Consider the following 15,604-nt stretch of genomic DNA (forward strand, 5'->3'; position numbering starts at 1 on the left):
GACTTCACTCTGTCCTGTAGCTAACATTTCTAGCTTAACAAGGATGCTGTGGTAACTGTGCTGAGCTGGTAGAACGCTACCACCATGACCCTTAGAAGGATATGGAGCTTCGCAAGCTCAGGGCATGGGAGAACCTCTGTTTCGAGGAGTAACCTCCTCCAGCACCTATCAGCTGGCAAGGTCTGAGGCCAGAAGAGACACCCTTTCCTGAAGGTGGAACACTGCAAAGGGCCCAGACTTCACTCTGTCCTGTAGCTAACATTTCTAGCTTAACAAGGACGCTGTGGTAACTGTGCTGAGCTGGTAGAACGCTACCACCATGACCCTTAGAAGGATATGGAGCTTCGCAAGCTCAGGGCATGGGAGAACCTCTGTTTCCAGAAGAGCTCAGTTTGCAGTCCCCAACTGCCATTCTCATGGAACTGAGAAGGGTAGCTCTCCACCCAAACTCTGTGGGTGGTCCAGAAATTTTAGGAAGTATGAGAAGTATGAGAGAAGCTTGCTAAAGTCTCTACAGGGAATGATTCTCTGGGAGCAGGAAGAGGGAATGACTGTTGTATTGCAATTTGAGCATATTTGAGAGCCCTTTGTTATAAGGGCCCAATTCAAGATGGGTCAATTTGTAAATGACAGCATAAATAGATTTAAGTAAAATTTGTAAGTGAGGACCATGTTGCCTCCAAATACAATGTTAAAGATGCAGATGTCATTAGCTTAACAAATAATTTTCCATAATTTAACCAGGGGTGCTGGGCCTTTAAATGCCCATTTCCCTTTTTGAGCTCCCTCTTTTCTGCCTTAACTACCACTACTACTTCTTCTTCTTCTTTTTGTTTTTTATTTATTTGACAGACAGAGATCGCAAGCAGGCAGAGAGGCAGGCAGAGAGAGAGGGGGAAGCAGGCTCCCTTCTGAGCAGAGAGCCCAATGCAGGGCTTGATCCCAGGACCCTGAGATCATGACCTGAGCCGAAGGCAGAGGCTTAACCCACTGAGCCACCCAGGCATCCCCTTAACTTCTTTTTTGTTTTGTTTTATCTCTGTCTTCCTATCTAAAAAAAAAAAAAAAAAAAAAGATGTACTGTATTTCATGCAAGTTGGATTACACACATCAAAGTCACTTAGAAAAAATTTTAATACATTAAAACAACAACAATATGTGTGTGTGCGCACACGTGCATGTGTGTGTGTGGGTGTGTGTAGTAGGTAGAATAGATGGGAAAAATTCTAACCCCATGAGAGGAAGGAAGGTTTGGAGAAAGCACCCATTCATTTAACTTCATCTTTTAATGAAAAAACATTCCTACAGCCTCCAGAGGTGATCACACTTTGTTCTAGGATGACAGATGTTCCAAAATCAGGATGTGACAATGCCCATCTCTGGAGAGATTTTCTTCTACAATGAAGTAGTGATAAGACAAAAACAAAACAAAATATTTGTGCAACGGCCATCCTTAAGATAACACCATATGATATTTAATGTTTTCATTTTACAGTATTGGCATACAGATAAACTTAACTAATTCTTTAGCAAACTATTGATTCTTTAGGGAAAAAAGGAAGTAAGGCTGTGTGAGAGAATGTCTCTGCCTCCCGCCTAGTTTCTGGTGGTTTGCTGACAATTTTTTGTGTGTTCCTTGGCTCACAAAGTTGATGCCTATGCTCCTGTCAGGTACCTGCTGGAGTCATCAGCAGATATTAAAGATAAAAGAAGTTTATTCTCTTGGGGGAGAGCACAATCATCGAATTGAGTTTTTAACATATTTGTTTCTTTGAGATAATTGTAGATTCAAATGCAGTTCTAAGAAATAGTACAGAGAGATCCGATGAACCATTTACCCAGTTTCTTTCAATGGTAACATCTTGCAAAACAATAATACAGCATCACAGCTGGATGTTGTTACTGACACAGTGCATGTACAGAAGAGTTCCATTACCACCGGGATACGCTGAGTTTGAGATGCCTGGAGATACTGCTCACATAAGACTTGTCAAGGTAGAAGTCTACAAAAACTATTCCTTACCTAGTTTTGATCACTCCAAGGTACCAGAAATCAGAAATCTGCCAAAGCTAAGAATAGTACACAGAGGAAATTTTTGTTAAGACTTATTTTTTATTTTAGAGAGTGAGAGAGAGAGCAGGAGCAGGAGGGGCAGAGGGAGAGGGAGAGAGAGAATCCAAGCAGCTTCTGCACTGAGCACAGAGCCCCATCTCATGTCTGGGAAATCACATCCTGCGCTGAAACCAAGAGTTAGAGGCTTAACCAGCAACACCATTCAGGCACCCCAGGGATGTTTTAAACTTAGATTTTTATGGGTGTCTAGCAGGGTGTTGGAAATACATGTAGGTAGATATTCCACCTCTAATACAAGATCTACTCAGGAAAATTGTTTATACACACATACACACGCATGCGTGCTCACCAATGCGTTCACTATATACCACAAGAATGTACAAGCATGGTATCATTATTACTAGAAGATTCAGAAGTCTGTGAGTGGCCACTACGTGAACCCCTCGCATTTGAAGTGACAATTCTGTCTTTTAAAGGGCGTGTTTCATTTTAACTACAGCCAAGAAATGAGAGATTAAAGACAGCTGGAACATATGTCTATTTTCACCTCCTCCATCTGGAACTTTGTTTTTGGATATCGTAGACATTTTCCAAACAAAACTCTGCTGAACAAAATGATAAATGTGGAAGAGACATGTATGTTCCTTTTTTTTGTTTGAGGAGCTTTATAGAATTCAAAGCACTGGTGTGTTTTTCAAACATAAAACTGAACCTTTGAACATCACAAATAGTTTGATTTTGATGGGCGATGTGGTACTGACTTTATGTCTGAAACTGGGCAATGTTGTGAACCACAATGCTGGTTCTTTAATCAGTAGGTCCTACTTACATAAGAAGTAAAGATGAAGTCTTTTATATGTTGATATTTAAATAAAACTATTAGACAACTAAAATAATATGCTAGCCAATCTTTCGAGTTTCTGTCGATAATTTACTAATTCATCCTCTTCCTTAAATTTCCCCTCCAAAACTGTGATAGCTAGACCCTTATCAAGTCATGCCCTAATTATAAGAATAACCTTTTCATTCCTTCTCTGACTACAGTATGCTTTTTTTTAACCAATATGTCTATATAATTTCAGGTTAATATTTTAAAACTGCTTAGATAACATCATTCCTGTTGTGTGGAAACTAAAATCCCAAATCCTTGACCTTTATTATACAGATACAACTTTGACCTTAGATTTTTAAAATCTTTGGCTCAAATGCCAGTTCTTCCAATTACAACTACATTTTGCAGAGTCATTGTCCTAGACTAACTGATGATTTATAAGCGTCTGAAATCAAGTAACAGCAGAGAAAAGAGATGGAAAATAGAAAAATAATGGAGATAATAGAATGGATAAATTTTGGCAACCAGTCGATTAAAAGAGAGAAACTGGTATCAAGTATGTTATTTACCTTAAGCTACTTTGCGGATTACCCGAGAGAGAGAAAGAGAATCCAGAAAAGAGAGAGGTTTGGTATAATGATGAAGAAATCATTATTTTGAATTTTGTGTATGACATCTAGGTGAATATATTTACTCCACAGTTGTGGAGAGCCAGAGAAAGAGAGCAGAGACAAAGATAAAAGTTGCAGGCAGTAAAAAATTATAATTGCCATGTTCATCCAACATAAGACTATTAAATATAAATTCACTGTGCTACAAAAAAATATAGCCTAGGGGTATAGCATATTTAAAACCCCCAATTTTACTGGATAATAAAGCAGTAAAATTAAAGTATATTCCATAAAAATGACAGAAACAGTATTAAACAAAAGTTCAAATAAAAATCTTGGTACCATTTACCTTGAACTTTTGGCTCAATGTACAATGATTCAGAAATTATGGCTACTTGACTATCTCAGCAGCTGTTTTCACAGACTAAAGATATGGACTTGGGTTTCATGGTTAAGTGATATTTATTAGACTAGGAGAAATATGGGGGGCCAGGAGGGGTCATGGCTACTCTTTTGCTCCACATTAGGGAAGTTCTTTTGTTTTGTGACCAAGCACATAGTTTTGAGATTAGTAAGAAAGGAGAGGGTCACCTGCCTAACAAGCTAGTTTTACCCCGGGGCAGTCGACCAGGTGATAGATGGAGTCAGATTGCCCTCACATTCCTATAAGAGAAGATATTTTTCACAGTTCTGGACCATATCCACTCAACATAAAACAGAATCTGATAACAATTATGGGTTGCTAGTGCACAGTGAGAAGTCAAATACCAAAGCTCGTCCTTGCCAAGTTTTTCTTTGTATTTTAGCCACATGATCCATATTCTTCATCAGACTATCCTTCATCTGTCTAAACAACAGGCTGGTGTTAGTTTAGAAAACTTAACCATTCTCAGCCCAAATACTTATTCATGCTTCTTTGGAATATATCTGTGGAGAGCTAAAATCAGCAGTTTGATATAAATATCTGGAGTTTGGAGGGAGAGCTCAGGTACTGATTCATTGACATATGGGGATTAAAGCCTTAGAATTGGATGAGGTCGCATAGGGAGCACCTGTTGATAGAGAAAGAAACCAAGGATAAGGCCCCTGGGTAATCCAACAGTCAGAAGCCAAACAGTAAGGACACCAAGCACACAGAATGAAAAAAAGTAGTTATGTGGGGCAGAAGGTCTGATAAGTATTGACTTTTGGAATGACTTTTAGAATATTTTAATTCAAGTATTCTGCTTCCTCCCCCTATTTTTTCTATTAAGTGATCTATGACTTTTTATTAAAACTATAAAACTTTTCATACCTCAGAGACACAGACTGTTACAATGCTTGAATTCTCTCCCCCCATTGTCTCTTTCATTTATATTTTGATATCTTTCTCATTTTTTGGTAGTCAAACTCATTAGTTTCTACTGAACTTTTTTGTTTGTTTGTTTTGTTTTGAGAGAGATAAGGGATAGTTTCTGTTGAAAAAAAAAAAAATTCTTTTTTAAGAGAGTGGGGATGGGGAGAGGAAGGGAGAGAGGTAGAGGGATAATCCCAAGCAGGCTCCACACTCAGTGTGGAGCTCGACACTGGGCTCAATCTCACCACTCAGAGATCATGACCTGAGCTGAAATCAAGAGTCAGATGCTTAACCAACTGAGCCACGTAGGTACCCCTCAAACTTACTAGTTTTTGAAGGTACTACAAAACTCGTTGCTTTTTTTCTTTTAAATTTTCTTCTCCATCCAATAGATACATTTTTTTTTCAGTTTTTGACTAACGTATTTTTCTCGATTTTTATAAATTTGTAAAAAACTTCAGCTCTTTAATTATCTGGAATGCGTTTTTTGTTTTTTTTTTTTTTAAGTAAGCAGACATTTGTTGAAACTATGAAGTGACCTATGGCTAGTCAGTCCTTCAGCCATGGGCGGTTCTTCCCACCAAGGAGATTTCTCTCAAGTCTCCCGAGTACTACTTGTAAGAGGGTCACTGGGAGCAAATTCAGCAGAAGACTCTACTGCCTGAAACTACAGCTTCTAATAGTACAGTTTTGGGGACCTTGGGATTTTGCGGGGGAGGGCTACGCAATGATCAATCTGTTAACCAGGTTTGGACATGTCAGCTTCCCAATTATTCTGTTTGAATCTGTTGCTTGTCCAGAAATCCCAGAAATCTTATTGAGTCATGCCCTTTAAACAGGGTCACAACCTCATGCCCCCACTCTTTTCCTCCCAAATATTCCAAGCCTGAGTACTATTTGTTATTACTTCTGTTTAAGGGATTTAGCTTCAGCATATGAATAAGATATTACGGTCTGAGGTAATGAAGTTGTTCAAATTTCTTCTGAATTTCACTGCCGTATTCCCTACTGTACCTCACCCAATCTATGTTCCAGTTGGATGTGATTTTTAATAAGAGCCACCATCAATTTTGTGAGCAGCAGGCCAAGAGAAGGTGTTTTGGAGAGGGAATCTGGCATCCCTAATTCCAAATGCCTGGATCCTTTAGTTGTGTTTATCAGCACACCCACTTTAGGAGCAGCAGAGAATTTAACTGCTGAAATTCAACAGGGAACATGTGGTAGTCATTGGTTCTGTCCATCAGCTATTTCCAGTTTTCCTTCTAGGCACATGGTAGGATTGCAATTCTTTGCTCCCCTGAAACCGAGTGTGACCATCTGATTTGCACCCATCAGTGACGTGTTGAGTGGAAGTGATGTGTGTTCCCTTCTGGATGGAAGCTCGAAGCATCGATTCGCTCTTTACCAATTTGCCAGCTCTACATAGTGGCTTCCCGGACAGCTTGGATGCTGGAGAGATGGGTCAGCATCAAAGCCAGCGATAGGCCCGTCTAATGCGAAATAAGCCTTTTGTTGTTTTAAGTCACTTACCTAATAGAGTTATTTATTTTTCTTTAATGGTTTATTTCTTTATTTGAGATTGAGAGAGGGTGGGGAGGGGCAGAGGAGAGAATCTTCAGTCAGACCCCCCGTTGAGCTCGGAGCCCAAGACTGCAGGCTCCATCTCAGGACCCATGGGATCAAGACCTGAGCTGACCCAAGAATTGGACACTTAGCCAAGTGAGCCAGGCACCACTGGGGTTATTCTTAGAGTGTCACGGAACACCTCCTGATGATGCAAAATTGGGTTTTTCAAAGTGGGTTTCTAGGGGATGAACTGGATTTGACAATTTTAGTAAAGCAGACCTACCGCTATTAGACTTAGAAGTGATACAGTAAAAATTGACTAGGAAATCAGTCCTGCACATCCCCGATGAAAGGCTGTCTTGGGGACAAAGAACTTTATCCATGTGGGTGTGCTTATAATGGTTACATTGTTGTACACCAGGGTGAAATCATCATATTGTGACAAAGTGCAAGCCAAGAAATGGAGAGAAAATACTCATGTAAGAATCCTCTCACCATATGACAATAATAAAACTTGAATAAAAATAAACGCAAAGCCCAAATATAAGACTTCCTGACTTAAATAAAATCCTCATGACCTTCTGAGGTATAGGCCTCATTTATTGATTTTGCCTAGGGCAATATGGCTTACTTAGGCCTGTATTCAGTTTAGAAGAGTCTTATGTAATTGTCGATTCCATAGCCAATCTTCCAATTTATTTTGGGGGAACAATTGAATTCCTTGCTTCTCTCACTGCTGTCTATCCTAACATTGTATCACATTCTCTCCTAAGTCACTTCTCCCTCTTTCCCTGCATTTTGAGAGAATTTCCACAAATCTATGCCTCACAGAGCTCTTCAATTTTCTGCACGATACTTCTCCTTAAGTATCTATAACCCTCATTTTCATTACCCATTATACATTTCCTTTTTTCTAAACCCAGGGTCTTTACTTTCTTATCATTGTCTTTTCAAAATGATATTCTGACCACCTTCAAGACAGGTATTTGCAATCTAGAGACACTGCAGAAGATTTTCAAGCAAGTTAGGAGCAATGACCTAATTTCAGGTTGCTTTTATTTTATTTTTTTAATTTTTAATTTTTTTAAAAGATTTTATTCATTTATTTGACAGACAGAGATCACAGTAAAGCAGAGAGGCAGGCAGAGAAAGAGGGGGAAGCAGGCTCTCCGCCAAGCAGAGAGCCCGATGTGGGGCTTGATCCCAGGACCCTGTGACTATGACCTGAGCCGAGGGCAGAGGCTCAACCCCCTGAGCCACCCAGGCGCCTATATTATTTTATTTTAAAATTTCAAACACAGTATGTATAAGTCAATTTATAATCTCGTACACTATGAAAACTCCTTTCAGATTTACTAGATTTACTCTCAGTCTTTGATTCCTATTTTATTGTGGCTTTTATATATATCTGTAAAGATATCCTAATTTCTGAAATTAGTGAAAAAATAGTATAGTCTGAACCACAGACACTATCTCTTCAAACGTGTAGAGAATCTGAGTGGAATGACTAGAGGTCATTGGTGAAATTGTCATTTTTCTTTCGCAGTCATAGGCATTAAGATCACTAAGAAAGAAATGATAGAGATGCTTTTTGCCCTCCTTCCCCAATCAAAGACACATTTAGTAACTTTAAAATTTTTTTTCTAGTAAAAATCACAAGCATGTTCTTTTTGAAAGAGAGCAGTGTTCTAGATGTCAGGTGGCAATCCTCCTGACTGTTTTATTATAAATGTGTTCATTTTCATAAAAGTATATTAGCTACAAAAACAACGTCAGTGAATACTTGGGCTAATGGAAATAACAGGTAAAGAGAAACAACATGTTTTAGTACATCAAAAGTCATTTTTGTGTTTGGAATTTTGATAAAGAACAATGCATCGAAATGTCCCACTTTTGGCATTTTGAATAGCCTGAATGAATGAGATGAATATCAAATAAATATTAAATTTTATCTTTAATCTTGAAGTCTTCAAAGATATTTTACAATCATCGAAGAAATGAAACATACGCTGATTTTGTTGAACAGCTTTGACTCTTGTTGAGTTGAAGAAATCTTGGTGAAAGATACGCTAGGAACTACTAGAGATACATATTAAACATAAACATCCTCTCAAGTACAGAAAGATTACTAATTGTGAAACTATGTGTCATTAACACAGTGCCAAATGTTGCCTATGGTTTGTTGTATTTCAGTATCTTAAAGAAAATCTTTAAATATAGAACTGTACTTTTTTCTCTGTAGACTCACAAATGTTTAATTAGCCTAAATAAGATGATTTCAATAAATATTGTGAGAAACCTATGATCATGGCACATTATGACATTGGACTTTTTGTTTCTAAATATGTCACTCAAAAATGACTTAGAAAAATACAACATTAAGAAATCTCTTCCTTTTATATATGCTACCCTCACATGTATGTACATATGCATCTTCTAGACATATATCTGATGAGTTTAATAAATATCTGAATTAAATATTCTTTTTTTTTAGAAGATTTTATTTATTTATTTGACAGACAGAGATCACAAGTAGGCAGAGAGGCAGGCAGAGAGAGGGGGAAGCAGGCTCCCTGCTGAGCAGAGAGCCCGATGCGGGGCTCCATCCCAGGACCCTGGGATCATGACCTGAGCTGAAGGCAGAGGCTTTAACCCACTGAGCCACCCAGGCGCCCCTTGAATTAAAATTCTTAATATACCTAGGGGCGTTTGGGTGGCTCAGTCAGTTAAGTGTCTGACTTGGTTTCAGCTCAGGTCATGATCTCAGGGTGGTGAGATCGAGTCCTGTGTTGGGCTCTGTGCTCAGTGCGGAGTCTCCTTAAGATTCTCTCTCCCTCTGTCCCCCCCCCCCCACTGTGTGCACTCCCTCTTTGTCTCTTTCAAATAAGTAAATAAATAAATAAACCTTAAAATAAATAAATACATATTTTTAACATACCTATAACAAACGGTCCACTTTGTGTAGGTTCTTTTGAGATGCAAACTTAAGACTTCGTGGGGGTTAGTTAAAATAGTGAATAATTTCAATAGTACCACATTTTATAGTCTGATTGGGTGGCTGTTTCTGCACAAACCTCGTTCCTTGATGAGAAGAGAAAGTATGAGGAACTCTTATACGTGGTCTTCCGTGTCATTATTACATTGTCCTCTGGAATAGTAAAATGGTGAGGTTGGAAACAGTCTGAAGACAGAAGGGTGACCTTCTCAGCAGAGCTTCTCAGCTGCTGTGGCTCATCACACTTTGAGGTAAGTGCCTTCAGCCTGGAGGGGTCTCTGAATTTCAGGTTCTGCCACAGAGATTCTGTGGCCCGGTCCCAACCCTCCTCAAGTATTTTGATAAAGAGATTCCTAAAGCTCGATCTTAAACTTAGTTGACACTCTCATGGGAAAGAACATGCTTTAACTTCTTAGAAGGTGAGCAGAGGAGCAGTGTTGGGGTTTTCAGGACCACGTGGGTTTGGCACAATCGCCGATGAGCTCAGAAAGGAGGCAGAGGAGAGCACAGGGATATTTATTGAGATATATAGGGTAGTCATTCAAATGAAAGTTCCTTCCAGGTTCCTCCCAAAACCTTGGCATCATGAAGCTAAAAATAATCAGGTGGAACACTTCACACAAACAATGGTTGTGCTAAGTTAAAGCTCAAGAAATACTTAGTAAACATTTGCCAGAGCCAATGTCTTAGTAATTGTTACCTACAGAGGTAACTGTTTTAGAATTATGTAACTGTTCTACTGTCTCAAATGCTTGCTAATTCCCCTGTGGGGTGGGGTACAGATCAAAAGCATGCTTCTAGAACTCTGACCTCCAAATTCAGATGAAAATACACTCTCTTCTTTTTTTCAATGTTCAGTTGTTTGAAAGACAGATGAGAAGAGTGGTCTATCTTGTTCCTCACAAGAAGTCCAGCAAGGACAAGGAAAACTTAGATTTTCCATATTATATGCCCCCTTGGACTTTTATTGGCCATATATTTAATACTGTTATACTTGCATTATTGGAGCCAAAATTCTTACCAAATTTATTGACATTATTTTTGAACTTGATGAAACAAATTACCCACACTTAATTTGGAAAGAAATATCAGATGAAAGATGGATGTATTTCCAGCTTTATCTCAAGTTTTTATTATAGCTGACATTGGACAATTTTCAAACTAGAGGAATGACATAAAAAGTGACTGGGCCATCTGCTTTGCTTCTCCCATTACTTATGAGAATTAATCATACAGTGTTTGTTAAGATTGCTAACTGTGGCCACTTGAATGAGTTTTAATGCCATGTTAAGACTACAACAATTTTCCTAAAACATCATCCTATTTTTTGGGCCACACTTTTCAGCATATTGATAAATTTAAATATTTCATTATTTTTAGTTAAAATAAGGAACTCTTATTTTACATATCTACAATAGGATAAAGATCACCGCGTGTGTGTGTGTGTGTGTGTGTGTGTGTGTGTTGTGTGTGTGTGTGTGTGTGTGTGTGTGATGGAGGATAAAAGCTTGAATGGAATTGCATTATGCATAAACATGAGAGATATTGACTAGGCCATGAGAAATTATATTATGATATTTGAGGTATATATATTTGAGGAAGATATTTTTATTCAAAATCAACATCTTGCTCCCTTGGAAGTCCTTACTCAAAATACACTTCATAACTATACAGACAGACTGAGAAAAAAAAAATAACACTTATAGACACATTCTGACCTATTTTAATTTGAATTGCTACATGCAAGACTTGAAATTACATCATACATAGAATAAGAAAGCCACAAGACAACTAAATTTTGCTACCTTTGTGTGGAATGCAGACTTGAATAAATTATCAGGAATTAACAATGTTTATATAGAAAAAGAAAAGAGGCATCAAGAGCCTGACTACTCATTTTACTCTGCCATCAGCAGTGGTCTGGCCTTTGTCTAAATAAACCTCACTAGGCTTCCATTTTCTCATTTTACAGAGAAGCTAACTTTCTTGAGTGTTCAGATTTTTACGTATAATTAGAATTATTACAATGTCAAATGAAAATAATTATGATCCTTCAGAGAAGTATAACAAAGAAAGCAAAATCCAACTAAATCTTCACTGTTTTTCCCTTCATGTGATTTTTCAAATATAAGAGTGTTTTCTGCATGCTGCTTATCATAACCCTTTCAAGTGCTGCTCTCTGCTGAGGAGGCCAAGGGGAGAACTGGACAAGCCCATCCCTCCTCACCTCTGCTAAGCCCACTCACGGTAGCTCTGCTTTGGTCACTTTTATTATTTACATATTCAACACCTATGTTCTTTGAAGAAAGACTTTCTTGGCTAAATAAAACATACCAGTGAGTTATCATTCTTTTACTTCAATTCATAAGCTAACATTAATGAATTTACATTTGAATATGAAAATACACATTTGTATATATTATATCAGCTTTGCATCACACTATGAATGTGCTGAAATTTTGAAAAACAATTAGGAAATAATGTTTTTGCCACTGGGAATAGCTGCAAAACTAACATTCTAATTATTCTGGATAAGAAAATATGAAATTCTGTATACAATATAAATATAAAAATAATCCATGTTTTAGTTACACTGAGAAAATTGTTACTTTATTTCTGTAACTAAAATATAATTAAAAATAAGTTAAACTAAACATTTAACTTAATTACCAAAAACAAGGCAAAATAAAAGTAGCCAAGATAAATTAATACAGATGACATTTAAAAATTGTGAATTAGAAAACAAACAAGCATATGGATTGAAAAGGCATGTTTCTCTATAAAATATTAATAATAAAAATTCCCTTGACATGTGTGATCAAAACAGAAAGAAAAGAAAAATATGACATTTGAAGTCATAAAACAGATATATTCACCAGAGCAGGAGAGATAAAGAATTATACAAATAATTATGCTGATCTCATGTCAATAATTTTATATATCCAGATAAAGAGAATAATACCCTAGAACAATAATAAATCACTAAAAGTGAGTTAGATGCAATAAAATCAAGATCTATAGGGCAATTTTTGTTAATTGTTTATCAGTAAAATAGAAGCTAGGCTCAGGTGGTTTTTTTACTAACATTTTTATATTAGTCAAAATACTCCAGATACCAAAAAGATGGAGAACATCTCAACTTTTTAAATTAATTTATCGCCAAATACTGATAAAGATGGCAGAAACTAAAGATCGACCAAGAACATAAATATCTAGGAATAAACTATAGAAGTTGTAGAAGTAATTTACCCAGAAAATTATAAAACACTATGGAGAGACATTAACAATGATCTAAATAAATGGATGCATATGCTAAGTATACGAAGTAGAAGACTCAATATTGCAATGTTAATTCTAGTCAATTTATATGTAAATTTATTCCAATAAAAATCTCTCTCTTTTCTCGTAGACCTTGACAATCTGATCCTAAATTGGGACATGTGAAGGTCCTTGAATAGCTCGTGCAATTCTGAAGAAAGGAAAAGCGTTATAAATGTCTTTATGTAATAAGTACAATATGTAGCTGAGAAAGGAAAAATAAATCTCGAACTTACTATGTATGTATCAGTGTGTATGAGGTATGGACCTACCAGTCATTCTGATCATGTTCAGCACCCCCATGATGTGCACCATTTGCAAATAAGCCTCGCCTGAACCAGAGGCACTGCCCAGTTTTATTAGTTGGAGACACTGGCCCAGATGGCCCTATTTCAAGAACCCTTAAGCCCTGTCATTAGAAGGTAATAAAAAAAATATATGCTTCTCTTCTGTTGGGAGTTGTGCCAAAAATTCAGACTGTAAGGGGCTCCAAATCATGTAATTCTCAATTATTTCTTTATGGACTTGTATTTAAGTAAGTGTACTGTGAGGAGATGTGCCTGTTCCTCTGATAACCTTACAATTAATTTACAAACTCTCTTACGGCATGTACTGAATAGAATTCGCTGATTGAAACCTTAAGTAAGAGGAAATAAATTAAGAAATTCTTAGGGGAAATTAAAACCTGAAGTAATTAAAATGTCTCAACGAGGCTCAACATTTCCACTCAAGAAGTATACCAGCATACCTCAGAGATGGCAGGTTCGGTTTCAGAGCCTTCAATAAAGCACATATTGCCATAAAGGGAGTCAAAGAATTTTTTGGTTTCTTAGTGCCTATAAAAGTTATGTGTGCACTATATTGTAGTATATTAAATATGCTATACATTCTATCTAAAAAAAGTACATATTTTAATTAACAGTACTTTATTACCTAAAAAAATGCTACCCATCATGTAAGCTTCAGGTAAGTCACAATCTTTGCTGGTGAAGGGTCCTTCCTTGTTATTGATGGCTACTGACTGATCAGGGTAGTTCTTGCAGAAGGTCGGGGGGTGGCTATGGCAGTTTCTTAAAATAAGACAGCAATGAAGTTTTTCCATTGATTGACTCTTCTTTTCACAAATGATTTCTCTGAAGCATGTGGTGCTGTTTAACAACATTTTACCCACAGTAGAACTTTCTTCAAAACTGGAGTCAATCCTTTCAAACTCTGTTGCTGCTTTATCATCTAAGTTTATGGAATATTCTAGACCCTTTGTCATTTCAACAATCTTCACAGTCTTTTCACCAGGAGTAGATTCCATCTCAACCCCCCTCTCTTTTTAAAAAGATTTTATTTATTTGTCAGAGAGAGAAAGAGAGCACGCGCGCCAGAGCACAAGCAGGGGGAGCGCAGGCAGAGGAAGAGGCAGGCTCCCCGCTGAGCAAGGAGCATGATGAGGGACTCAATTCCAAGACCGTTAGATCATGACCTGAGCTGAAGGCAGATGCTTAACTGACTGAACCACCTAGGCGTCCCTCAAAAAAACACTTTTGGGGCACCTGGGTGGCTCAGTCGGTTAAGCGTCTTGCTCTTGATGTCAGCTCAGGTCTTGATTTCAAGATCCTGAGTTCAAGCCCCACACTGGGCTCCACACTGGGTGTGGAGCCACTTAAAAAGAAAAAAGAAAAAACAAACCACTTTTCTTTGTTCACGCACAGGAAGCAACCACTCATCCATTCAAGTTTGATCATGAGCTTGCAGTAATTCAGTCCCAACTTCAGGGTCCCCTTCTAATTCTAGTTCTCTTGCTACTTCTATCACATCTGCAGTTACTTCTTCCACTGAAGTCTGAACCCCTCAAAGTCATCCTTGAGCACTGAAATCAACTTCATCCAAACTCCTGTTTATATTTTGACCTTTTCCCTTAAGTCATGAATGCCCTTAATGGCATCAAGAAAGGTGAGTCCTTTCTAGAAGATTTTTTATTTACCTTTCTGAAATCCATCAGAGGAATCACTATGGCAGCTATAGTCTTAGAAGACGCATTTCTTAAATAACAAGACTTGAAAGTCAAAATTGCTCATTGATTCATGGGCTGCAGAATGGATGTTGCGTTAGCTGGCATGAAGACACCATGAATCTCACTGTGTTCTACCAGAGTGCATTGTCCAGGTGCATTGTCAATAAGCAGCAATATTTTGAAAGTAGTTTTTTTCCCCCCTTATCAATACATCTCAACAGCGGGCTTAAATATTCCATAAACCATGCTGTAAACAGATGTGCTGTCATCCAGGCTTTGTTGTTCCACTTATAGAGCACAGGCAGAGCAGATAACATAATTCTTAAGGGCTCTAGAATGTTCAGAAGAATAAATGAGCAATGGCTTCAACTTAAAGTCACCAACTGCATTAGCCCCTAACATGAGAGTCAGCCTATCCTGGGAAGATTTGAAACCAGGCACTGGCTTCTCCTCTTTAAGCTATCAAAGTACTAGGTGGCATCATCTTCTAAACAAAATAAGACTGTTTTGTCTACACTGAAAATGTTGTTTAGTGTAGCCATCTTCATGGGTTATCTGAGCTAGGTCTTCTGGAGAACTTGCTACAGCTTCTACAGAAGCATTCGCTGCTTACCCTGCACTTTATGTTATGGTAACGGCTTCTCCCCTTAAACCTCATGAATCCATTTCTACCAGCCTCAAATTTCCTTCTGCAGCTTCCTCCCCTCTTTCAGCTTGCAGAGAACTAAAGATTGTTATAGCCTTGCTCTGGATTTGGCTTTGACTTAAGGAAACATGGCTAGTTGGATCCTCTATCCAGACTATTCAAGTTTCTTCCTATCAGCATGAGGACATTTTCACTTTCTTATCATCCATCTGTTCACTGGA

Source organism: Enhydra lutris, unplaced genomic scaffold, assembly GCF_002288905.1.
Source record: "Enhydra lutris kenyoni isolate GAN:26980312 unplaced genomic scaffold, ASM228890v2 scaffoldscaffold11, whole genome shotgun sequence".
NCBI classification, from domain to species: Eukaryota; Metazoa; Chordata; class Mammalia; order Carnivora; family Mustelidae; genus Enhydra; species Enhydra lutris.